The sequence below is a fragment of the Aquarana catesbeiana genome, linkage group LG13 (genome assembly GCF_042186555.1).
Source record: "Aquarana catesbeiana isolate 2022-GZ linkage group LG13, ASM4218655v1, whole genome shotgun sequence".
Taxonomy (NCBI): Eukaryota; Metazoa; Chordata; class Amphibia; order Anura; family Ranidae; genus Aquarana; species Aquarana catesbeiana.
This window is the reverse complement of record NC_133336.1, coordinates 184,379,728-184,405,063: the sequence shown is the minus strand read 5'-3', so window position 1 is coordinate 184,405,063 and position 25,336 is coordinate 184,379,728.

Sequence of the window (25,336 nt, the reverse complement as noted above, 5' to 3'; positions counted from 1 at the left end):
GTTAATTCTGGGTTCCCCATAACAATATATACCTTCTCTGTAATTTGCATTTAGGAGGGACATGCCACACCAATGTCCACATCCACCTGTCCAACGTTTTCCATTATTCCAAAATTCCCAGTAGTGGAGTGGGCTCCACTTAACTTAACTCTTGAATTTTCACACCTCTGTACAGGTTGGGAACCTCTGGGTCGCGATTCTGCTCCCATTGCTATGGAAGACCACTGGCGGAAGGCATGCTAGAAGCCATTCCACCCATAACAGGTACACATTATCAACAGGCTGCTGTAAATCTTCTGTTACCCTAGGTAACCACTTGTGTCTTCACACTACTCCTCTTCATACCACAATGTGCTTAAGACCCACTCAGTGAACTATGTGTGTGCCGGTTACTTGCATTATACCCCTTTCAGAAATTTCAAACCAGGCAGGGACAATGTTTCAAAGGCTTTACTTAGAAAAGTGCAAGGGTAATTAAAGAGTCCAACATTCAAAAGCATAATTCTTAATTCCCTAACTCTAACTACGGCTATGCGCTGCCCCGGCATACCTCCAAAGGTAGTATTCATGCAGTACAAAGTCCAACAAAGACATTCTTCCAATGCTGGTGTCTTTGGGGCAAATCTCAGGTTCTGTTGACTTTACATTCAGGCAATGATGCGCGACATCCTTCTGCTTCTCGCAGGTATTGTTAACCTTCTCATTCCCTTAAGGGCATCGGACCTGATGTGGGCCCGGGAACTTGCGGCTCTCTACTGCATTTCTCTTGAGAGCCAACTCTTGGGCCAAACTCTTGTGAGACTCTCCAGGGACACTCTCATGGGCCGATCTCCTGTATCAGACCACTGTCCCATATTTAAATATCACAGGATTAGTGGGCCAGACCCAGGGAAGAAGCCGCCAAAAGACCAAAGAACCGGGAAAGGCATTAACTCCTACTTTTCCAGCCGAGACAGAGTCTAACTGGCTATTTTAACCTGCTTACATGTGGTCAAGACAGATTTAAATATTGCCTTGAATATTTTGAAGTTGACATTGGTTTCTACGTATACTAATGAAAGCACTAATAATAGATATTAAAATGTTCAACCCAAGTAGCGGCCCAAGTATGTGAAAAACATATTTTTAGGTCATTTCCATGTGCAATAGGAGAACCTCAATGTGGAATGTGAGAAAGTGGCTAGCATTAATATCTTTGAAAAGTCTAGCAGACAGTGTCATATGAGGTTCCTCATTACAGATGGAATTTATTTGCAGAAGGGGTGTTAATGATAATGAAATGTACAGAACTCCTGAGGGGTTTCATCCAGCCACTGAACCCGAGAAAGATGTGCAGCTGTGCAAACAAGTTTTGAAAGAAATTTCCTCCTTAGGCGTTATAAATTGAATTATAAGAGGTGTGGAACTACAACATACGTTATTCTTTTACATTGCAATGTATCTTGTTACATTACAGTATTTTATAGAGATATGAGCATATATATAATATTTCATATTTAACCATTTTATATTTATACCATTTTAAGCCCTGCATATAAAAAAAGAAAGAAAGAAAATACGTACAGTATATGCCACCCATAAAGTAAATCTATGAGGTCCTAAACATCTAAGCAAGCTGTCCTGCTGAAATGCTTTCCACTGTCTGTATCCTTGGATTCCAGGCTTGAGGCGGATACAGGGCATCAGCTTCTGCCATTCAACAGTCCAATGACACAACCTCAGTGGCCAGAAAAGGTATCAGCAATGGACTGTCAAATAGTGGAGGGCAAGGCTTAATGTCAACTTTGTCATGTTCCTGTCAGGAATATGGGCCAGTGGATACCATAGGACCACAAAAAACAATTTGAAGATCAGAACAGGTACTCTCATGCTCGAAGAGGTCCATCCGTGTCAAAATTTTTGGACCTGACAGGCTCTACTGAAGACAAACAACAAATACTTTGGTGATCCACTTTTTTTTAATAGATCTTCTTTGTAACATTAGCACATATTTTACCAACCCTTAGGAAGGGGTGGGCACTCTCCAGGCTCACCTGCCCTCTGCCTATTCATTATAATGCATGTGCTTCCACTGTTGAGGCTCTCACAATTTAGAGTTAGGACTGTAGATAATATTGGGGTGCCGTGAAGTGGCTCTGCAGCTTATGTATGTATTTGCAAATGTGTGAAAACTACACCCCTACGAATACTGTTAGACAGGATAATTTGGTTGGTTGCAGACTGGTCGTTGAGTTGAGCTGGTAATTTTCTTTGATTTTGTTTCACATGCATTCCCCTTCAATGTGCTCCTTGCTGCAAAGGCCAATTATAGGTGGGGGGATATGTCCATTTGTTTGTGCTGTTGAAATATTGGTGAGGGGACGCAATGAATACCTTTCCTGCCTTTCCTGCCTTGGTGCTATTTGCTGGGTTTCCGGAGCACCCCTGTGTTAAAGGAGGGGTGGGCTCCCTCCAGGCTCACCTGCCCTCTGCCTATCCATTATAATGCATGTGCTTCCACCGTGGAGGCTCTCAAAATTTAGAGTTAGGACTACTTTAAAAAAGAACTTATAGCTCCCCCCACTAAACTAACTATAATGTGAATCATATTTATGGGAGTTACCCATTGATAAATCAGTCCTCACGGGGCACTTTGATCCCTTTGTGTCCCACAGCCCAGCCCTTCTGCTCCCTTTCTTCCATATGGTCATCTTTTGTTCTGTGTTTTTGGGAACCAGTTATCACATTCTGGATCATTTAGTGAGCCAAATGATGACATGTACACCAGATCTGGTGCCATCATATGTATTATTTCTTTCTTTAGAATCTTCAGGAGTGCATTCTCATGGGGTTAAGAATCTGTTGGGAACACTGCCTCCTGGTCTATAGTAAGAATGATTTCCCAGAAGGCAGTATGCAAGGTCCACTAGCGTAACGGGCGCCTGGACTGAGGAACCAATGTTTATAAATAACTACAATATTTAGGGAGTGATTTTGCAAAGGGATGAAGGAGATAAGAAAGGAAATGATATCGAACCTAACCACAGTGCATCCAGAAAGTATTCACAGTGCTTCACTTTTTTCCACATTTTGTTATGTTACAGCCTTATTCCAAAATGGATTAAATTCATTATTTTCCTCAAAATTTTACAAACAATACCCCATAATGACAACGTGAAAGAAGATTGCTTGAAATTTTTGCAAATTTATTAAAAGTACAAACTGAAAAAAATCACATGTACATAAGTATTTACAGCAGGCATCAGTAATTGGCGGACCACGGGCCAAGTCCGGACCAAGTCAATGTACGGCATGGCCCCGCCGCGGTTGTGCCATTTGGGATCTGCTTTTTTTCCTCAGCCACCGCTGCCTGCTAGCTCTATTGTCTTCACAGAGCTGACATCGGAAGAGCAGCACAGCAGTGCACGGAGGGCGGGGGCTGGCCCAGGTAACTAATTGGTTGCTAGAACTTCCCTGCATTCTAGCAACCAATCAGTTAACTGGGGAAGTCCCGCCCTCCGTCCATCCCTTTGCTGCATTTCCAATGTCAGCTGCTGTGTCTCCTACCCTCCGCCCTGTGTAAAGTAGGACAGGGAAGAGGGCACAGTTATTGTTATGAAGGACAAAGGAAGCTAGGCGTGATGTAAAGGGGGGATCAGGAACTGTAATATGAAGGAGGAGGGGTGATAAAAAAGAGAGGCAGGGCCGGAATGTGAAGGAAGTGATATGAAGGGAGATGAGGTTTTACAAAGGGGGTGAGGACAGGAATGTGAAGGGGGCTGGGGACTTCAGTGTGAAGGGGGGTTCTAAAAAAGGGGGTGAGACCAGGAATGTAAAGGGGGGTGCTATAAGGGGAGTGAGGACAGGAATGTGAAGGAGGGGATGGGGACTGCAATGTGAAGGGGGTGCTATAAAATGGGTGAGGACAGTTATGTGATGGGAGTGCTATAAAATGGGCGAAAACAGTTATGTGAAGGGGGGTGCTATAAAGAGGGTGAGGACAGGAATGTGAAGGGAGGCTGGGGACTGCAATGTAAAGATGGGGTACTATAAAGGGGGTGAGGACAGGAATGTGAAGGGGGGCTGGGGACTGCAATGTAAAGAGGGGGTACTATAAAGGGGTTGAGGACAGGAATGTGAAGGGGGGCTGGGGACTGCAATGTAAAGAGGGGGTACTATAAAGGGGTTGAGGACAGGAATGTGAAGGGGGGCTGGGGACTGCAATGTAAAGAGGGGGTACTATAAAGGGGTTGAGGACAGGAATGTGAAGGGGGGCTGGGTACTGCAATGTAAAGAGGGGGTACTATAAAGGTGGTGAGGATAGGAATGTGAAGGGGGGTGATATGAAGGGGCCTGAGTACTGCAATTTGAAGCAGGGGGTGATATAAACGGGGGCCGCAGACAACAATGCGAAGGGGGTTGTGAACTGTAATGTGAAGGGGGGGGTAATGTGCAGGGGGACTGAGAATACTGATGTAATAAAAGGATTGTGATGTGAAGGATCTGAGGCTAGGTTCACACCATTGCATACTGCGTTCTGCGTGTAGGCGGCCCATTTATTTCAGTGGGCTGCCTTATAAGCAGAAACGTAGAAAAATAAGTCCCTGACCCTTTTCTTTTATTGCGCTGTACCAAGCTGCACGGTACTGTGGCACCATGTGGTGTGGCACTCACGAAAATGCGCCACGTTTGCCATTGTGCAGCGGTGTCATTGAGGGTCAAACATGATTCGGACCTCAGCTGGAATAAAATTTTACTGATTGGACCTTCATGACTTTTAATTCAATACCCCTGATTTACAGCCCTTGCCATGACACTCAAAATTGAGCTCTGGTGCATCCTGTTTCCACTGATCATCATTGAGATGTTTCTACAACCTGATTCGAGTCCACCTGTGGTAAATTCGGTTGTTTGGACATGATTTGGAATGGCACACACCTGTCTATATAAGGTCCCACAGTTAACAGTGCATGTCAGAGCACAAACCAAGCCATGAAGTCCAAGGAATTGTCTGTAGACCTCCGTGACAGGATTGTATCGAGGCACAGATTTGGGGAAGGGTGCAAATTTTTTTTTTGCTGCATTGAAGGTCTTAATGAGCACAGAGGCCTCCATCATCTGTAAATACAAGAAGTTTGGAACCACCTGGACTCTTTTTAGAGTGCGCCGCCCGGCCAAACTAAGCGATCGGGGTAGGTGACGAAGAACTCTATGGTCACTCTGAGAGAGCTCCAGCATTTCTCTGTGGTGAGAGGAGAACCTTCCAGAAGAACAACCATCCCTGCAGCACTCCACCAATCAGGCCTTTATGGTAGAGTGGCCAGACAGAAGCCACTCCTCAGTAAAAGGCACATGATAGCCCATCTGGAGTTTGCCAAAAGGCACCTGAAGGACTCTCATACCATGAAAAATAAAATTCTCTGGTCTGATAAAACATAAACTGAACTCTTTGGCCTGAATGGCAAAAATGTCACAAAAAATGGCCTCATGTCTGGAGAAAACCAGGCATCCTTCATCACCTGGCCAATACTATTCCTACAGTGAAGCATAGTGGTGGTAGCATCATGCTGTGGGGATGTCAGGATCGAAGGAAAGATGAATGCAGCAATGTACAGAGACATCCTTGATGAAAGCCTGCTTCAGAACTCTCTGGACCCCAGACTGGGGCAAAGATTTATCTTCCAACAGGACAACAACCCTAAGCACACAGCCAAGATAACAAAGGAGTGGCTACGGGACAACTCTGGGAATGTCCTTGAGTGGCCCAGCCAGAGCCCAGACTTGAACCCGATTGATCATCTCTGGAGAGATCTGAAAATGGCTGTGCACCAACACTCCTCATCCAACCTGATGGAGCTTGAGAGGTCCTGCAAAGAAGAATGGGAGAAACTGCCCAAAAACAGAAGTGTTAAGCTTGTAGCATCATACTCAAAAAGACTTGAGGCTGTAATTGGTGCCAAAGGTGCTTCAGCAAATAATTTAAAAAATGTGCCAAGATTTCAAACAAACTTCTTTCACATTGTCATTATGGGGTATTGTTTGTCGAATTTTGAGGAAAATAATTAATTGAATTCATTTCAGAATAAGGCTGTAACATAACAAAATGTGGAAAAAGTGAAGGGATGTGAATACTTTCCGGATGCACTATATATTTATTTCTTTATTAATAGACACTAAATGGCGCCTTACTTGGAAAAATTATGAATAACATTCTATATGCAAACTTCGGAGAGTTGTACCATGTCTATATTTAGAATATTCATAACACGCGGTAAAGGAGATTGATGCAGCAGGCATGCAAAAAAACACATGGACAAAAGCAAACAGCCAGACAAACGAAGCATAATAAATGATGATAAAATTCAAATGGTCTGTAAAATGCAAACATCCCGTACATTCATGCTTTCCCCAGTGAAGTTCATTCAGACTCGGTCACAATAGACAAAGCAGATACAAATCACAAGGACTCTATGAACCTTAAATAGAGAGGCACATCAATGTAAAAGCATTGTATAACATGGGAAAGTTGCATGCCCTACCCCTAGTGCTGAATTAGAATACATCTACCTTTCCTAAACAGAGATGTAACCATTTTATTTCACAAAAACAATTCATGTGTGGATTTTTTTAAGTTAAAAGCCACCATATTAGTAAAAGCCAAACTATTATAAAAGTTTAAAAGTGAAAAAAAACTGCGCTATTAGATGACTTCATAAAAAAAAAAAATATATGCAGCAAATCTCCTGTGAGACATAAACACAGTACAAAAACATAAAAATAATATAGAATTGCGCTGAATAAAACAAAATTATGGTTAACCAAAACCAGAATGATTGAAATAACAAAACAGTCCACAAGTGTTGTGATAATAAATCCTATGTACTCCTGGTGTTGATCTCCACCATCTACCACCTTTTAGTGATCCATCAGTGCCTCCCCCAAAAGCTGAAAAACTCGCTTACCAGCTCCTGTAGACCCCTCATTACAAGGGGTCATTTGCGCTTGTGGCTTAAGACCCAGCCAAAGCCTTTGACTGGATCAGGTAACTCTCCTGCACTGCATCGCCCCTTGTCACCGTGTTATAAACATACATTTCTCCAAAAAAAACAAAATGCTCCACATAGTGGAAAAAGTCTTTAAAAGTTTATTAGAATATAAAACATTGCATTTACAGCATCAACTGATCAAATTCACCTTGAGTTTGATGTGTTGGCCGGCACAAAACAAATAAACCTGACCTTCCAGGACACGTGGGAACTGGTGACAACAGCGCACCACTCCTCCCTACACATTTCGTCATAGGTTGACGTTGTCCAGGGGCACATTTGTCACAGATCCCCTCTCTGTGTTCCAAGTATCATAATGAGGCTTGGTTATCGGTTGGGAGAGATAGGAATATGGCCAACTGAGGCTCAGATCGAGGCTTGGCTATCTGTGTGCTGTATACAAGGTAGTGGTTCAGATTGAGGCTTGGCCATTTGTGGGCTGTATATAATGTGGTGACTCAGCATGCCGCCCATGCCCCTGGACGACGTCAACTTATGATTAAATGCGTAGGGCAGAGTGACGCGCTGACGTCACCAATTCCCATGTGTCCTGGAAGGACGGGTTTGTTTGTGTGCCGGCCGACACATCAAACTCAAGGTGCATTTGACCCGCTTAAGCTGTAAGTGTCCAATTACCATCTGTGCTAGCCCAGCTCCTCTAACCCTCCCTTCACCTTCTTACATTTATGTAGCAGTGAGGTAGTGGTGAATGAGAATACTATAGAGCAGCTGTCTCCGAAATGTGGTCATTGGGATGAATGCAGCTCTTTGCTTTGCTTGCCTTTATCTGGCCCTTGGGGAGCTATTCCTTATACTCCTACAAGGCACTGTTTCTCCTACTGACAATATTCCTTTTACTGATACCAGCAGTTAGGCATAATTTCCTCACACTGACATCAATGATGGGGCACAATTCCTCCCACTGATACCAATGATGGGGCACTATTCCTCCCACTGACACCAACGATGGGACACTATTCCTCCACTGATACCAATGATGGGGCACTATTCCTCCCACTGATACCAACAATGGGGCACTAATCCTCTTACTGATACCAATGATGGGGCACTATTCCTCTCACTGATACCAACGATGGGGCACTATTCCTCTTACTGATACCAATGATGGGGCACTATTCCACCCACTGATACCAACTATGGGGCACTATTCCCTCCACTGATACCAATAATTGAGCAATATTCCTTCCACTGATACCAATTATCAGGCGCTATTCCTTCTACTGACATCAATGATGGGGCACTATTCGTTCTACTTGCACCAATGATGTAGCGCTATTCCTTACACAGACACCAATGATGGGGCAGTATTCTTCCCACTAGCACGAACGGTGGGGCATAACTGCTTCCACTGATATAAACGATTGGGCACTATTCCTCCCACTAACACCAGCGATAAGACAATATTCCTCATAATAATACCAATGATGGGGCACTATTCATCCCACTGACACATACGATGGGGTGCTATTCCTCCCACTGACACCAACAATGGGGCACTATTCCTCTCACTGATACAATTATCGGGTGATATTCCTTCTACTGACTTCAATGATGTGCCACTATTCCTCCCAATGATACCAAAAATGGGGCACTATTCCTTCCTCTGACACCAATGATGTGGCACTATTCCTTACACAGTCACCAATGATGGGGCAGTACTCTTAACACTGGCACAAATAATGGGGCATAACTCCTTCCACTGACACCAGCGATAGGGCAATATTCCACACACTAATACAAATGACGGGGCACTATTTCTCCCACCAACACCACCAATGTGGCGCTATTCCTCCCACTGACACAAATAATGGGGCCCTATTTTATCCACTGACACCAATGATGGGGCACTATTCCTCCTCTTACTGGTCATAGGTGCTATTTATCTTTTTTATTCCAACTGACCATCAGTTTGAGGCATTGTGTACTCTCTGGGGCATTTTCTACTGACACTGGCCATAGTCCACCCCCTTAAAGTCTGGGAGACAGTTAACTTTCCCTTTGTTTAGAATGTATGGCGACCCCTGCTATAGAGTTTCACCTAAAGCGTAACTCAGTGTTACATAGTTACATACATAATATGCATTATCGTTTTATCTCTGGAGTTGATCCCCTTTTTAATGCATGTTTGCTTTGTTAGCAGCAGCTTGGCATTGCATGCCATTGCTGAGCCTATCATCTACTAGGACCCCCAGGTCCTTTTCCATCCTAGATTCCCCCAGAGGTTCTCCCCCCAGCGTATACATTGCATTCATATTTTTGTCACTCAAATGCATTATTTTACATTTTTCTACATTGAACCTCATTTTCCATGTAGTTGCCCCACCCCATTCATTTGTTCAGATCTTTTTGCAAGGTTTCCACATCCTGGGGACAAGTTATTGCCCTGCTTAGCTTAGTATCGTCCGCAAATACAGAGATTGAACTGTTTACCCCATCCTCCAGATCATTTATGAACAAATTAAATAGGATTGGTCCCAGGACAGAACCCTGAGGGACACCACTACCCACACCTGACCATTCTGAGTACTCACCATTTATCACCACCCTCTGAACTCGCCCTTGTAGCCAGTTTTCAATCCATGTACTCACCCTATGGTCCATGCCAATGGACCTTATCTTGTACAGTAAATGTTTAGGCACCTATCACATGGGCGGATAGAATTGTGCTTTTAGCTGTGGACAGATGAAGTTATCTACCACAGCTAAACCCACACAATGCTTTCCTATGGCCCCATTCACGAACTGCATTTAGCAACGGTTTAGTTACATGCGGTTTTGTGCAGACAGAAAAAAATAAAGTTGACTGCGTCCAGGATCGATTTAGCGCAGCTATCTGCACATAACTGCAGGTAATCGCAGTGTACTATTTCTGCTGCAGATAGCAGCGGCAACAAAGAAAGAAAAACAACAGGAAGCACATCAGAAATGGCAAGCATGTTCCAACGCAGCTAAACGCAGCCGCATGTAAACGCACGTAAACGCAGCTAATCGCAATGTACAACTGCAAGTGAACGCTGTGCCAGGATTCTCTGAATTTCAAAATAACAAAACATGCTTTTAACAGCAGCAGAACAGCCGCCTGTGTGAAAAGGGCTTTATGGGGAACTTTTGCATTTTTCAAATGCTTTTGCAAAATCCAGATACACCACGTCTGCGGGCCTTCCTTTATCTAGATGGCAACTCACCTCCTCATAGAAGGGTAATTGATTGGTTGGGCAAGAACGATTCTTCATGAATCCATGCTGATTACTGCTAATGATACCGTTCTCATTACTAAAATCTTGTATATAGTCCCTTATCATCCCCTCCAAGAGTTTGCATACTATTGATGTGCAGGCCAGTCAAGCTCCTCCACCCCAAACCCGCTCATCCATGTGTTTATGGACCTTGCTTTGTGCACTGGTGTGCAGTCCTATTGGAACAGGAAGGGGCCATCCCCAAACTGTTCCCACAAATTTGGGAGCATGAAATTGTCCAAAATGTCTTGGCATGCTGATGCTTTAATAGTTCCCTTCACTAGAACTAAGGGGCCAAGCCCAACCCCTGAAAAACAACCTCACACCATAAATCCCCCTTCAACAAAGGATATGGACCAGTGCACAAAGCAAGGTCCATAAAGACATGGATGGGCGAGGTTTGGGGTGGAGGAACTTGACTGGCCTGCACAGTCCTGACCTCAACCCGACAGAACACTTTTGAGATGAATTAGACTGGAGAATGTGAGCCAGGCCTTCTTGTCCATATCAGTGACTGACCTCACAAATGCGCTTCTGGAAGAATGGTCAAACATTCCCATAGACACACTCCTAAACCTTGTGGACAGCCTTCCCAGAAGAGTTGAAGCTGTTATAGCTGCAAAGGGTGGGCCAGCTCAATATTGAACCCTACGGACTAAGACTGGGATGCCATTAAAGTTCATGTGTGTGTAAAGGCAGGTGTCCTAAATACTTTTGGTAATATAGTGTACCTTAAATGCACATATAAGCTTTTGGGAAGATTGATGTGAAATAAATGATGTGGAAACAGGGTAAAGTATTTTTTTTATTTGCCACCTAAAAATACCATGTATACAATTTCTATGTATTTTATTATTTGAGTTGATACAGTACATCTGTGAAAAGTGTTGTCCTCCTACCATCTGGGCACATACCACTGACTCACTATCAGTAGGAGCTGATTCTTGCAATGAAAGCCTCTCTCTTCTTGTACAATTACAGTCATTAGTAGTTGTTTTGCTGCACTGTTTTCCAGACTATGCCATTAAAACAGTGTGATAAATACCAGCCTTATCTCTCTGCGCCTTTGAAGTCTCCTAGGAGTTTGGGAGCCTGTGCCTGAATGTGGTTCTCACATGTTATTCACCTATTTATCTTCAAGGACGTGGACTCTGCTGTTTTTACATTTCAACCAATGACAGAAGCCGCCAATCCCTAAGGAAAAGAAGAAATATGCACATTCTAAATATTTGATATGGTTAATGTTTAACAATGAGCTGGGAGAAAGTTATTTACATGTTGTGTCTCTGATTTATGAAGGACAATTGATGTTTTTAAGGAGACCCAATTGCCGTATGTAATGTCTATATTTTATAACTGCATGGGAAAAGTCTGTGCCACGATAGGCAGATGTCTAGACTACTGCAACTCATTATATTTGGGATTGCCAAAGAAAATAGAGCAGAGGCTTCAACTCATACAGAATGCTGCGGCAAGGCTACTTATAGACGTCCCTTTGAGGAATCACATCACCCCCGTTCTTTGTGCCTTGCACTGGCTGCCGGTTTACCATCGTACTCTGTTTAAAGCAGGTTGTATCATGTTTAAAATCATGAGAAGCCTTGCTCCGAGTTACCTCTGTTCACGTTTCCACAAATGAGTTCTGGGCAGATCACTTTGATCGAGCAGAAGAGACCTCCTCCACATCTCTGTGCCTAAGAAGACCCGGCGTGGTGGTCGAGCTTTCTCCCACCAGGTTGCTGTGCTGTGGAATAGCCTCCCTGACAAGCTCCAGGAGGCCCCTACAATCCTGGTCTTTCGCAGGAAATTGAAGACTTGGCTCTTCACACAAGCCTTTCCTGTGTAGCCTTTCTGGTTCCAATTTTAATGCTGCTTTCCTGTTGCTGTCTCCTCCTGGTCTCTGGGTTTCCCTTCGCGCGGTCTTACCCTTCAGGGTAAGACTGCGCTATATCAAGATACCTCTCAACTCAAGTCAACTCAAGCAACGTTCTCACTTAAGGGCACCCTGTTGAATCAAACTGTGCTATGCTGCAGAATTCAGTACTAGCAAAAGGAAAGGCAGCTACATTCCATGTATGTGAGAGCTGCATGGACACGTTAGTGATGTAGTAAGCGGAAGGGAGCAATAGCTGACAGTAAAGGAAATCTTCCCATCAAGGCCTCCCACAAGTAAAGTAAAATGAGACACAAGTTTTTCCCTTTCTCAAAATAACCATACCAAAAAAAAAATAAGAGGGTCGGTTGTTAGGGAAAGAAGGACAAAGAAACTGAGGTCCAAAAGAGAGACTATCCCTCTAAATCAGCCTTTTTAAAACTTTTAGCTCCAGAGGAGCCCCTAAAATAATTTTCAGGTGTCAGGGAACCTTTATCAAAACCAATTCATTGGAGGCCAATGACAAAAATGCCCCTCACATCAGTGGTCAATGCACAGAATGTAATCCCTGCAGTGGTGGTCAGATTTCTACAGCTAAAAAGATAAGTGGTGATAATTGGTGTCATGCTACTGGCTTTGCTAAGTGACATTGCTATTGGAACTATGTAAGCACCATCAAATGAAAGATCAATCAGCCACAGCTCAAGGAATCACTTGCAAACACTGGAGGAACCCTTGGGTACCACAGAACCCTGGTTGAGAATAGGTGCTCTAAATGAAGAAAGGAGGGCAAAAGAGAGAACATACTGTACATTTCTGGCGTCACCTTCTCTAGTGGGGAACAAGAGAATTCAGAAAAAAGTTATATTATACAGTATACTATGTAGTCACTTATGCTATATGGACCAACTTTTTGAGTTCAGGTGTTTATAATGAAGGGTACTGTTAATGCTACAGCATACAAAGACATTTTAGACAATTGTGATCTTCCAATCTTGTAGCAACAGTTTGGCCCTTTTCATGTTCCAGGATGCATGTGTTTCAGTACAGGTCCATAAAGACATATTTTGATGGGTATGGTGTGGAGGAACTCAAGTGACCTACACAAGGCCCTGATCTCAACTCTATTTAACACTTTTAGGACTCAAATTTTGATTGTGAGCCAGATTTTCTCCTCCAACATTGGTCCTCACAAAGGCTTTTTTGGCTAAATGGGCAACACAATTTACAAACACAATGGTGGGGGCAATCTATTTATTGTTGTCCATGGTTTTGGAATGAGCTCATAGTCAGGTGTTCACACATTTTTGGTCATACTGTAAACTGCCTGACCACAGTGACATAGACTGGCTTGGACTTGGCTGTTTTCGGTGACAATCTACAAAATATCAAGTCTAATTATAGGCTAAAATGTTTACTGGAAGCAGAAAGTGGGGCAAACCCGATTTCCGAAAATAGAAATATGACTTCAGTGTTCTGTAAACGGTAATTAAATGATGACAGTACTGATTTAAATATATACAAATAAGCATATCCAGCCATACTGCTGGTGTGACTAATTGATTTATGGAGTGATGTATGTGACCAAACCTAAATCTAGTTTAATCAGCATCATACTTACCTTTTACATCCACCCATCTGGATGGGTGTGATGCTTTATCTATTAATAGACAGTATACCTTTCATTGCTGTGTCTATGCCCATAGAGAGTTTGATAATAACAATTAATTGGTTGAACTGGTGATGATAAGCTCATTCACCAATATTAGGCAATAGGGCTTGTGGTAAAAGAAGTGACAGTGATATTTGAAATAGTTTAGGGCACAAGCAAACTTCTGGGTATTACAGGACAACAAAGAATATCTTCAGTTTCCAGAAAAATGGAGTTAAAATTGAAATTTAGGAATGGGGGGAACACTAATCATTCCTCAAAGAAACAGTGTTCATCTTGCCAGAAGGATATTGTAGCGTGCACAAGGAGATTGGATTGCAGCTTTTAATCCAGTGGCTCCATGTAAGAGAGAGCATATAGAAGCTGTTTGCCTTCAGATTATCTCTCTATTTGAAACTCCATAAGACCCCATCTGAACAGACAGGTGAAATGAGAGTGTTGAGCTCTGTAAAAAAAAACAGGCTTTATTCAACAGAGCAGCTAAGAAGAGGGGGAGATTTACAAAAATTAGAGCAGAATCTGGTTCAGCTGTGCAATGTAGCCAATCAGCCTCTAGCTTCAATTTGTTCAATTAAGCTTTGACAATAAAACCTGGAAGCTGATTGGTTTCTATGCACAGCAGCACCATATTTTGCACTCTCCAGTTTTAGTAAGTCTCCACCCAAAGTCTAATCTACTATATGGTGCTAGTTCAAATCAGTATAAATTGGAAAATTGTAAACTGAGAATGTGGTGTGCTTACAGGGTTGTTGAGGTAATAGCATCTTGCAGAGTACCTGTACTTTTTCCAAATGTCCCAACAGTTGCTTTCATTTAGAAGCAGGGGCATATCTACCGCAAAGTAAAGGCATTTGCCTTGGGCAGCATTTCTCAGGGGGCGGCACCAGGCAGAAGGGCAGAAGCGGTTCTTTAACCGTTTTCGGTGATTTTACCGGGATGATGCCTGCAGCTGCAGGCATCACCATGGTATAGTTATTTTTTTTAGAGCCGTAGCGGGAGGGGATGTCTCTCAGGCTCTCCCGTTGTAATGATATGCTCAAACCATTGTGACTCCATTTTAGCTTAAATCTGCAATTACGAAAGAATGCACAGAAAAATGCTTGCACAGCACTGTACACTATATATATCATTATGGTTTAGTTTGTCTTTTCATATTCTCTGTTCTGTAGGCTATGGGACAGGATGCATGACTTATGACTCATAACCAGATGGCCTGTTGACTCTTGTAACCTTATGATAAATGTATTTAAGGGGTCATTGTATAACCATATATTTTATACCAATACATCATTTACTAACTTTACCACTCCCCCTCCCCTCTTTTTATTGGTATGTTGAACCATATATAAGCTGTAACGCACCCAATAAAGGCAGATATTTTATGAATGCACAACCTGCTTCTCATTTAATTCAGTGTCTCCAGATATCTGAGGGCCCTGTTGATGTACCTATAGAAGGGTGGTCGTCCAGAATACCTACTATTTCCTTTCAAATGGGGGCCAACCATCCATGGTGGGTAGGCCTTTGTTTATTTTGACAAAATTATCTTTACCCTGGCTCTGATAAAGTCTTAGCCTTTTAAATTTAAAGAGAAGGGAAGGACAGACCACGCCTTAATAGACACACTAACGAGAGTCTAACATTGTAGGGTCTGTGGGAGACCCGAGTCTTTAATTAAGACTCCATAAATTAGAAACTGCAGTTCAGTATCCTTTTGGAAGGGCATTTAGGTAACCAACAGCGTCCGCTAAATCTTTGCTTCTCTTTCTGTTGCATAGAAGTAATAAGATAATTTGTGATTGCTGATTGGTATTGGTAGATTACTTGCTCCTCGTTTAATTTGGTGTCTCCACATATCTGAGGGCCCTGTTGGTGGTCGTCCAGAATACCTACTATTTCCTTTCACCCGTCACACCGAAAGACCCGAATGACCAGCCGGCGCTTTCGCCAGCTGGCCAGACAGCCAAGTAAAGCTAGGCTCGGCTTTGATCAGCTGTTCATAACAGTAAACCGGAAGTGATGACATAACATAACTTTCGGTTTACTCGGGAGCCATCGGCTTTAAAAATCAAAAGCATTCAAAAACACAGATCTTGGTGTTTTGAATGCTTTTAAGTGCAGCAAAAGGCAAACGCGCGTGTCGGTCCCGCACGCAAGCAAACAGAGATCGTCCCACGCATGTGAGGTACCAACAGATCATGGGCAGTAATTCTATATATGACACTTGGACGAATTATGTCTCAGGGCCTGATGAGGAAGCTGCAGCTGTTCACTGTGAATGACTGCAGCTTCCCCATCAAACCTCCAAGACAAGGACGGTATACCACGGCTGGGGTGGGACAAATTTAGATGGGGGGTGGCGCCCGATTTTAGTCTTGCCTAGGGCAGCACAAAACCAAAATACACCACTGTTTATAAGCGTGTATTTACAGGGCCCTGGCAGTCCCTGAAACCTGGGGCTATTCTAAACTATTTGTTAACATTTTTACTCCAGAACTTGCAGTGTACAACTGTCAGTGCTGCTGGCTCCTGCTCTCTTAGTGCTGCTTACCTGGACTTCTGGTCTCCACATGAAAGAGATAAAAATGGACAGTGCGGTGTCCAGCCAGTCAGTTATTTTGTAGAAGGGAGGAGGGGAGGAGCAGAGGAGTGCCTTTCCATCCTAGACTAAGGGGCTGTGTGTTTCTATTGATGCACACAGTGTAGAGAGACACAGCTCTAATCCATGCATGCAAGGGTGGCTTCATAGGATGCTGCAAGAGCTCCTGAAACAGGAAACCTGGGGCAGTTATCATGGTACCAACTTAAACTACAACATAGGCAAGGATCAAAGGATAAAGAAGCTGCATACTCAGTAGGACAGCAGTGTTCTGGTGTGAACATAGAAACCAATTCTTTGTATCCCTGCAGAGACCTACACTGGAAAAACGTACGTCTCTGCACAAGCTTTAAGTGAACAAATGAGCTGCTGAAACTGAAAGTGCTTAAGAAAATGGGGGTTTATTATAAGTAACTTAAGTGAATGCAGTACAATCCAGGGCTCCCTCTAGTGGCTAATCTGCTAATCTTTACATTTAATAGAAAAATATGAAAACACAAGCATGCATAACTATGGAGGTCACATTAAAAATATGAAGGTTAAACATTGTTATAATAGCTGAAACTATGCACACTGTACTTTTCTTCAGACAGCAGCTGTAAACAAATGTGATTTTCTTACGTGCCAAAACAGAACTTTTAGAGGTTTTCATTGCTCATTGCATGCTCACTTGCTTACTTTTAGCACATGTGTCTGCCTCTCCCTGTACATGTGCCGTTTTAATCTCCTCTGTGAATATTTACATGTCAGACTGCACACCTTCCTCCACAGGGCAGCACAGGTGAGGAATGTACAGTACATAGCACAGGTATTATAAAAACAATGGGGACAAAGTGCTTTCTTTTTCTGCAGCATTGCAGTAACATGTCTTAGCATGCTCTAAGATCAACCAAGGCATGTTGGGATTTGTAGTGCCACAGAAAGTAGAAGAAAATGAACAACAAGGTGCTGAGGTCAGTATCAAATAAAAATTACTTTATTAAAATAAGCAGCACAGTTACATTGATGTTAGCATGAAACAGCATGGATAGGGAACACCTGAGATCAAGCAGCTGTGATCAGTGTGAGGCTATAGGCATCACTGAGCTAGTGACATCAATATGGGGATGCGGACTTTACCCAAGTGACACCAGCCAGAGGGGTGACACTCAAGCCGCGGGGGCCGCTGTTATTCTCTCCAGCGGAATCCGCCTGTTGGAGGCAGGACAGCTCAGGATAGAGGGCGGGGCTGCCTGAGTTAACAGCTGGTGATTGGTTGTTTGGAGGCAGAGCGGTCTTAGCAACGAATCATCAGCTTGTAGTTCCCGCCCTGTGTCCAGACCCGCTGTGTCTCCAGCCCTCCAGATCGCTATGCAAGGTAAGACAGAACAAAGAGCAATGAGGGAGTGATGTGAGGGGAGCTGAGGACAGCAATGGGGGAAGGGGGGTTGAGGACTGTAATGGGGCACTGTGAGGGGGAGCTGAAATCAGTAATGAGGTGCTGTGGGGGGGGGGGCAAAGACAGTAATGGGGCGCTGGGGAGGGGGGCAGGGGGGGAGCTGAGGACAGTAATGGAGCGCTGTTAGGGAGGAGAGCTGAAGACAGCAACGGGGAGCTGGGGGTGGAGCTGAGGACAGTAATGGGGTGCTATGGGGGGTGGGGAGGAGCTGAGGACAATAATAGGGTCACTGAGGACAATAATTGTGGGGACTGAGGACATTAATGGGGGGGACTGAGGGCAGTAATGGGGCCACTGAGGACATTAATGGGGGGACATTATTGGGGGGGCCCGAGGACAGTAATTGGGGGCCTGAGGACAGTAATTGGGTCATTGAGGACATTAATGGGGGGGAACTAATGACATTATTGGGGGGGCATGAGGACAGTAATAGGGACCTAAGGACAGTAATGGGGGCCTGAGAACAATAATTGGGTCACTGAAGATATTAATTGAGGGGACTGAGGACAGTAATTGGGTCACTGAGGACATTATTGGGGGGACTAAGGACAGTAAAAGGACAGGAATTGGGTCACTGAGGACAATAATGGGGGGAGAGCCTCGCCAATGCGCTAGCCTGCTCAGTGCCCTACTAGGGAGGGAGGGTGACACCATGTTTTACCACACCAGGTGACACCAACCCTAGTGACGCCACTGCACTGAGCAAACAGAGACTGAGGAAGACAGGGAGCCAGCCAGCTCAAGGTACGGATATTAGCGGTGGCTTTATCAGTTGCACATGAAAATGACAGCTGTCAAAATTCCTGGTGGATGTCAGGAGAGGGGGTGTGCATGATGCATTTCCAGGGACTTCACCCTCTTATTCAAATTCATCCACAGAAAGGGCCTAACATTGTTTTGTGATCTATATTGAAAATCTTCCCAATTCATTGCCATTAGGGTCAATTGGTTGATGAATGATACTCCTTCTTACAAAACAAAATGATTAAATCTAAAAGCAAAATCGCGTTGAAAGCATATAAGCAGCTTGCAAAACAATCGATACACATTGAATGTAAAAATAGTCCGAAAAGGAATCTGCTGTCCCAAAGAAGATAGCTGTGATTTAAAATGTCCCAAAAGAAAAGTGAATCAGAGAAGAAGATTTTAATGTACACCATAAATTCTCCAAGTGCTCAGCCACCTATATGTGCAATAAGAACTCTTACCAGAGTTGGTGGACTCTTTGATCATAAAAAGAGTCAGAAAAGTCATATGAATTTTAATGGTCCCTGTTAGAGGGAATATGCATCCTCCAGATCACCACCACATTCTCATGAGCACCTCATCAGCAAACGGAGTTAACCAGCACAAACACAAAAGGAAAACCGGGAGAGCCACATAGTGTGAAACAGTATGGAATTTTTTATTAACCGAAGTACAGACTATTTACAAAGTCATGGCTAATAAGCGCTTATAAAAACAATCAGTTCTGGGAGTCGGATAGACCACTTCCTGGTTTCAGAATACGTGATGACATCACAAGTGGTAGCTCCATGCTACGTGTTTTGTTACATCTGACGTCGTTGGGGACGCCCATTAAAATTCATATGCCTTTTCTGACTCTTAATGATCAAAGAGTCCAACAACTCTGGTAAGAGTTCTTATTACACATATAGGTGGTGGAGAATTTATGGTGTACATTAAGATTTTCTTAATTGATTCACTTTTTTGGGGGACATTTTACATCACAGCTATCTTCTTCAGGACTGCTGATTTGCTTTTTGTCTTTCTTTTTTTTATTCAGTGTGTATTTATATTGGATTTCATTTTTATTTATTGTTATTTATAGTATTTTAGCAGAGCATTTCTTTGTATTTTACTTGAAAACAAAATGACTGACCATGGCCATTTGAGTATCTGTGAGAGCAACTGTCCCCGATGATAACCTTTAAAGCGAAACGCCATCCGAAAACATTTAACCCCAAATATCATGCATTTGTTGTTTGTTGTTGAAAAAGTGGGGAAGACATAGAACCTCAGATTTTGCATGTTTCCTCTATGTTGAGGAGGCCTTTCTGTCTGATCCTAAATTAGGAAATGTATTTTCTTTGAACAGAAAGTGAAGGGGAATTTCCTTCATGGGGACATAGGAGAGTTGTGTCTAGATTTGGTTTTAAAGAGGAACTTCGCCCTCCCCCATTATATTTTTCCCTGCTTACCTGATGTGGTGCTCTGCACAGTAAAGATACTCACAAACCCAGCGGATCCAGCGTTGTCCTGCTGAGATCCTCTTCTCTGCAGCCGCCACTCAGATACCACCTCCTAATGATGATCCACTAGGCCAGCCCGCCTCCTCCTTTAATGATTGGAATGACTGTAGTGCTCCCAGTGCCTCCTGGGATATGCAAGTCACATATCCCAGGAGGCACTGGGGAGGCACATGATTTGCCTAGGCGTTTTGAGAGGACAGGGGGTAGCTATGTCTATACTTGTAGGCAGATAGCGGTCCCCTTTAAAAGTTGCTCCTCCTAGTGGTAGAGTGATTACATAGTAGGCCCTATATATAGTATGTAAGGTGGGAGAAACTTGCTTTTAGAGAGCTGGGATGGTGACCTGCTAAGGGGAGGTTTTGCTCTGAGTTTCCCTTTGCTCTCCCCTTCAGGGGAGGGGCAAAAGTTATCATTTATGGGAAGGCCCAATGAGAATCTAAGGAGAAAGATAAACTGTGATTTGAGTAATGCTAATGGAACTGTGCTGATACAGATATTGACAATTTCATTAAAAGGCCATGATTTGGGGAATTTGATTCCATAATTTAAACTGTTCTTTTCTACGTTGTGCTGCTTTATTGAAACCAAGTAAAGACGTTTATTGCAACAAAGAGCCTCTGTGTGATGACCTATGAAGGTGAAGTGTTAAGTACTACCAATACTTGAGGAGTGGTCAAAGTTATGTGCTTTACTGGAGCAAGCATGGTGAGCTCTGGAGTGGGTAATAATGGAAAAAAAATCCCCCAACCTAAAGTTGAGAGTGAACCCCCTCATGTAGTATCTGTCAGGTGGCCAGGGCCCCCATGTTTCATGCCCTGATGTCAGGGGGAGGATCTGTGGCCTTCAGGTCTTTTTTCTCTCCCCAACTGGGGCCCTCAGGGGAGCTCCCATCAAGTATTTGGAGGACTGGCTTTGGCCTTAGAGTGCCTTGTCCTTGTCAGGAGCCTCACGATCTGGATGTTCAGGGTTTGAGGCCCTTTGTCTCCAGAGATTGGACCGTTACTGCGACCATGTGCATGTGTGGGCTGTGATTTCCCGGACTTTGTTTATTCACAGGGTTTTGACAAGCAACACACCATGGAGCTCTGTAAGAAAAAAAAGTTCTATAAGTGTCTAAATATGCCCACAAAAATGTTCTTCTGAAATATTTTGCACACTGAGTATTATGTGGTCTATGCATGTTTATGGTATTATAAAAATGTGAACTATTTTTGACTAAGCTTGTAAGTACATAGATCAGTCAAAATAAGAAACATTGCTAACATCTTAAAAGTTTCTTTGGTGTTACTCATGTTTAAGAATGAGGGATACAACAGAAATGGACACGCATGTGTTCTTCTCTTTCCCTCTCTGAGGTCCGTGACAGATACAGTATGTATTCCATATGGTTTTCAGGAGTCAAGAGCTTATGGCTGGTGCTCCACATGTGCATTTCACCCCCACTAGACCCTCATCTTAACACTAAACCCCTGCCTCTCCAATTCACTTCTGATCCAAATTACTTCTAGCCAGAATGGAGCTGCAGGCAAGCAAAAGAAAGGTGAGTTTGTGCTACTGGTGAGTTCTCCATTAAATGTCTGTGAAAGACCCCTTTCCCCCCCAACTCACTGATCTCTCTCCAGTAATCCCCACCAATCCTTCCTACATGTCAATACCCAGACCTAGTGGCCAAATGTTAGACCCGAGCACTGGGAGGGGCTACAGCAACCCTTCTTCTAGCAGCTGTCTCCAAACTGTGGCCTGGGGCCAGATGCGGCCCCTTTGCTTGCTTTTATCCAGCTCATGGTGCACTTCATCATCCACTGATACCAACAATTGGGCATAATTCTCCCCACTGACACCAATAAAGGGACACAATTCCTCCCAAAGACACCAACGACAGGGCACAATTTCGCCCAATGACACCAACAATGTGGCCCAATGACACCAATGATGGGGCACTATTCCTCCCGCTGACACCAATGAGAGGGTACTATTCCTCCCACTGACACCAATGAAGGGGCATTTTTACTCCCATTGAAACAAACAATATGGCATTATTTTACCCACTGACATTGGGAACTTTTCTACTCCCAATAGCCACAGTCCGGCCCTCCTAAAGTCTCAAGGGCAGTAAACTGAAAAGGGCAGCCACGGAAAGTATGGTACTGCTCATCAGTGCAGTGGCCACATTGAAGCGGTGGAGAAGAATGCATAGGTTCTATGGTGATAAGTGGAGTCTATACAGCTGACTTGTTGTAGGTTTTCTCTTTCTATGCTAGCTTCTAACAGTCCTGGGCTAGAATATACCAGTATTGGTCTTTCCTGTATTTTATGGATATAGCATACGTAGCAAAGTCCCGGGGCCCCTGAAGCCCAATGGTGACCTCCAGAGTTAAGGACAGCTGACATTCTTTAGTGTAGAGTGGGTTACAAGCTATGGTGGGTGTAATGCAAGATGAACAGGTGGGTGCCAGACACTTTTTGAATGCAAAGAGATTTATTGTCTCTTAAACAGAATTGTGAGAGAGAGGATTAGGACCAGGACACCTTTAGGTAGATGCAAGGTTAATTGGCAGACTCTGAGACTGCTATAGGTAGACAGATATACAGGTGAAGGCCTCCAGCCAGACACCACTTCTGTATAGGCAGGATCACTGTCTCCTATGGGAGAATCTACACAGCACTCCATCACACCCACACCAGTCTCATCCCCAAGGGGTCTGCAATCCAAGGTCCCCAACTCACACCTATACACCAGGGCCAATTTTTGGACAGAAGCCAATAAACCTAACAGCATGTGGGAGGAAACCGGAGTACCCGGAGGAAACCCACGCAGGCACAGGGAGAACATGCAAACTCCAGGCAGGTAGTGTCGTGATTGGGATTTGAACCAACGAACCTATTGCTGCGAGGTGAGAGTGCTACCCACTACACCACTGTGCTGTGCTGAAACCTTAATGACTTGGAGAGGATCTGCAGAGGAGTGGGACAAAATCCCTCCTAAAATGTGTGCAAACCTGGTGACCAACTACAAGAAACATCTTACCTCTGTGATTGCCAACAAGGGTTTTGCCACCAAGTACTAAGTCATGTTTTGCGAAGGGGTCAAATACTTATTTCACTCATTAAAATGCAAAACAATTTATAACTTTTTTGAAATGTGTTTTTCTGCATATTTTTGTTGTTATTCTGTCTCTCACTGTTAAAATAAACCTACCATTAAAATGATAGACTGATCAGTTCCTTGTCAGTGGGCAAATGTACAAAATCAGCAGGGGATCAAATACTTTTTTCCGCCACTGTAACAACTTGAACTCTTCTGGGAAGGCTGTCCACAAGGTTAAAGCTGGATACACACTATACAACTTTTGTTATTTGATTTCTTTTAGATTTACCAAATAATGTAGTGCAAGGGCCTGCCTGATTGCATACAAATTTAAACTGCTAAGGTTTGACCTCATATTATATGGTTTTGATAAATCTAAAGGAAAAAATCTAAAGAAAATTGTATAGTGTGTATTCAGCTTTAGGAGTGTGTCTATGGGAATGTTTGACCATTCTTCCAGAAGCGCATTTGTAAGATCAGGCACTGATGTGGACGAGAAGGCTCTGGCCCACAGTCTCCACTCTAATTCATCCCAAATGTGTTCTATTGGGTTGAGGTCAGGACTCTGTGCAGGCCAGTCAAGTTCCTCCACCCCAAACTCGCTCATCCATGTCTTTATGGTCCTTGTTTTGTGCACTGGAATGCAGTCATGTTGGAACAGGAAGGGGCCATCCCCAAACTGTTCCCACAAAGTTGGGAGCATGAAATTGTCCAAAATGTCTTGGTATGCTGACGCCTTAAGATTTCCTTTCACTGGAACTAAGTGGCCAAACCCCACCCATGACAAACAACCCCCACACCATAATCCCCCCTCCAATTGATTGTCCAAATAATTTGGTGGGGGAGGGATTATGGTGTGAGGTTGTTTTCAGGGGTTGAGCTTGGCTTCTTAGTTCCAGTGAAGGGAAATCTTAAGGCGTCAGCATACCAACACATATTGGACAATTTCCTGCTCCCAACTTTGTTGGAAAGGTTTGGGGATGGTCCCTTCCTGTCCCAACATCACTGCGCACCAGTGCACAAAGCAAGGTCCATAAACACATGGATGAGCAAGTTTGGGGTGGAGGAACTTGACGGGCTTGCACAGAGTCCTGACCTCAACCCAATAGAGCACCATTGGGATGAATTAGAGCAGAGACTGTGAGACAGGACTTCTTGTCCACATCAGTGCCTGCCTCACAAGAATGGTCAAACATTCCCATAGACACACTCCTAAACCTTGTGGACAGCCTTCCCAGAAGAGTTGAAGCTGTTATAGCTGCAAAGGGAGGGCCAACTCAAAATTGAACCCTACATACTAATACACCATTAAAGTTCATGTGCGTGTAAAGGCAGGTGTCCCAATACTTTTGGCAATATAGTGTATATAAGTGGCAGTATGACATAAGTACATAACCTTTCCTAGAAGCAGTTGAGTTTTAACAGACAAAGGCTATTGTTAGTACTTTAAAATGGGGGGTAGGGAGATGTTAATATGCTGGAATATAAGGTTGCTTTCAGCTCTGCTTGTCACCCCAGTGATAAGATACTTAGCCTTCTGGAGAGCCCAACCAAGTACTTGGGTGGGCCGTGCTTTGGCAGGTACCCTGAAGAAAAGGGTCCACCTGGTTCTGCTGGATGGACCATGAGAATTCCACTCCCAGTCAGGAGTCTTGCCCCCGTTCTCCTCTGCGGAGGACGATGTGTGCACGTTTTTGTGTGCTCACTTGTTTTGCACCTGGTGTTAATTTTGAGTGTGCGCACCGCACTGCAGAGCTTAAAAAAAAATATAAGCAATTGATAGGGGTATAAGGATGAGGATGGGGAGGGGGCCAGGGTGGCCAAGCATGGCAACAATCCACTTCAAAGGGCCAATAGGGATCAACCAAAATCGTTAGGGAGATAGTATTCTACTCATTGGGTCCAGATCCACTTAAGCTTACATACTGTATCCTTAAAAATTGCAAATGTTTTCATTTTTTTAAAAGATTTCAAATGATGTTTTATATGCTTTTTAGTTTTTTACTATGTCTATAAAATATATATTTTACAAATAAGCATTTAATACATGGGCTTTCCAAAAAAAGAGAACACATCAGCGTCTGTTTACCTTCAGACTCTCTGTTTTGATGCTGATTGATATCTACAGTTTG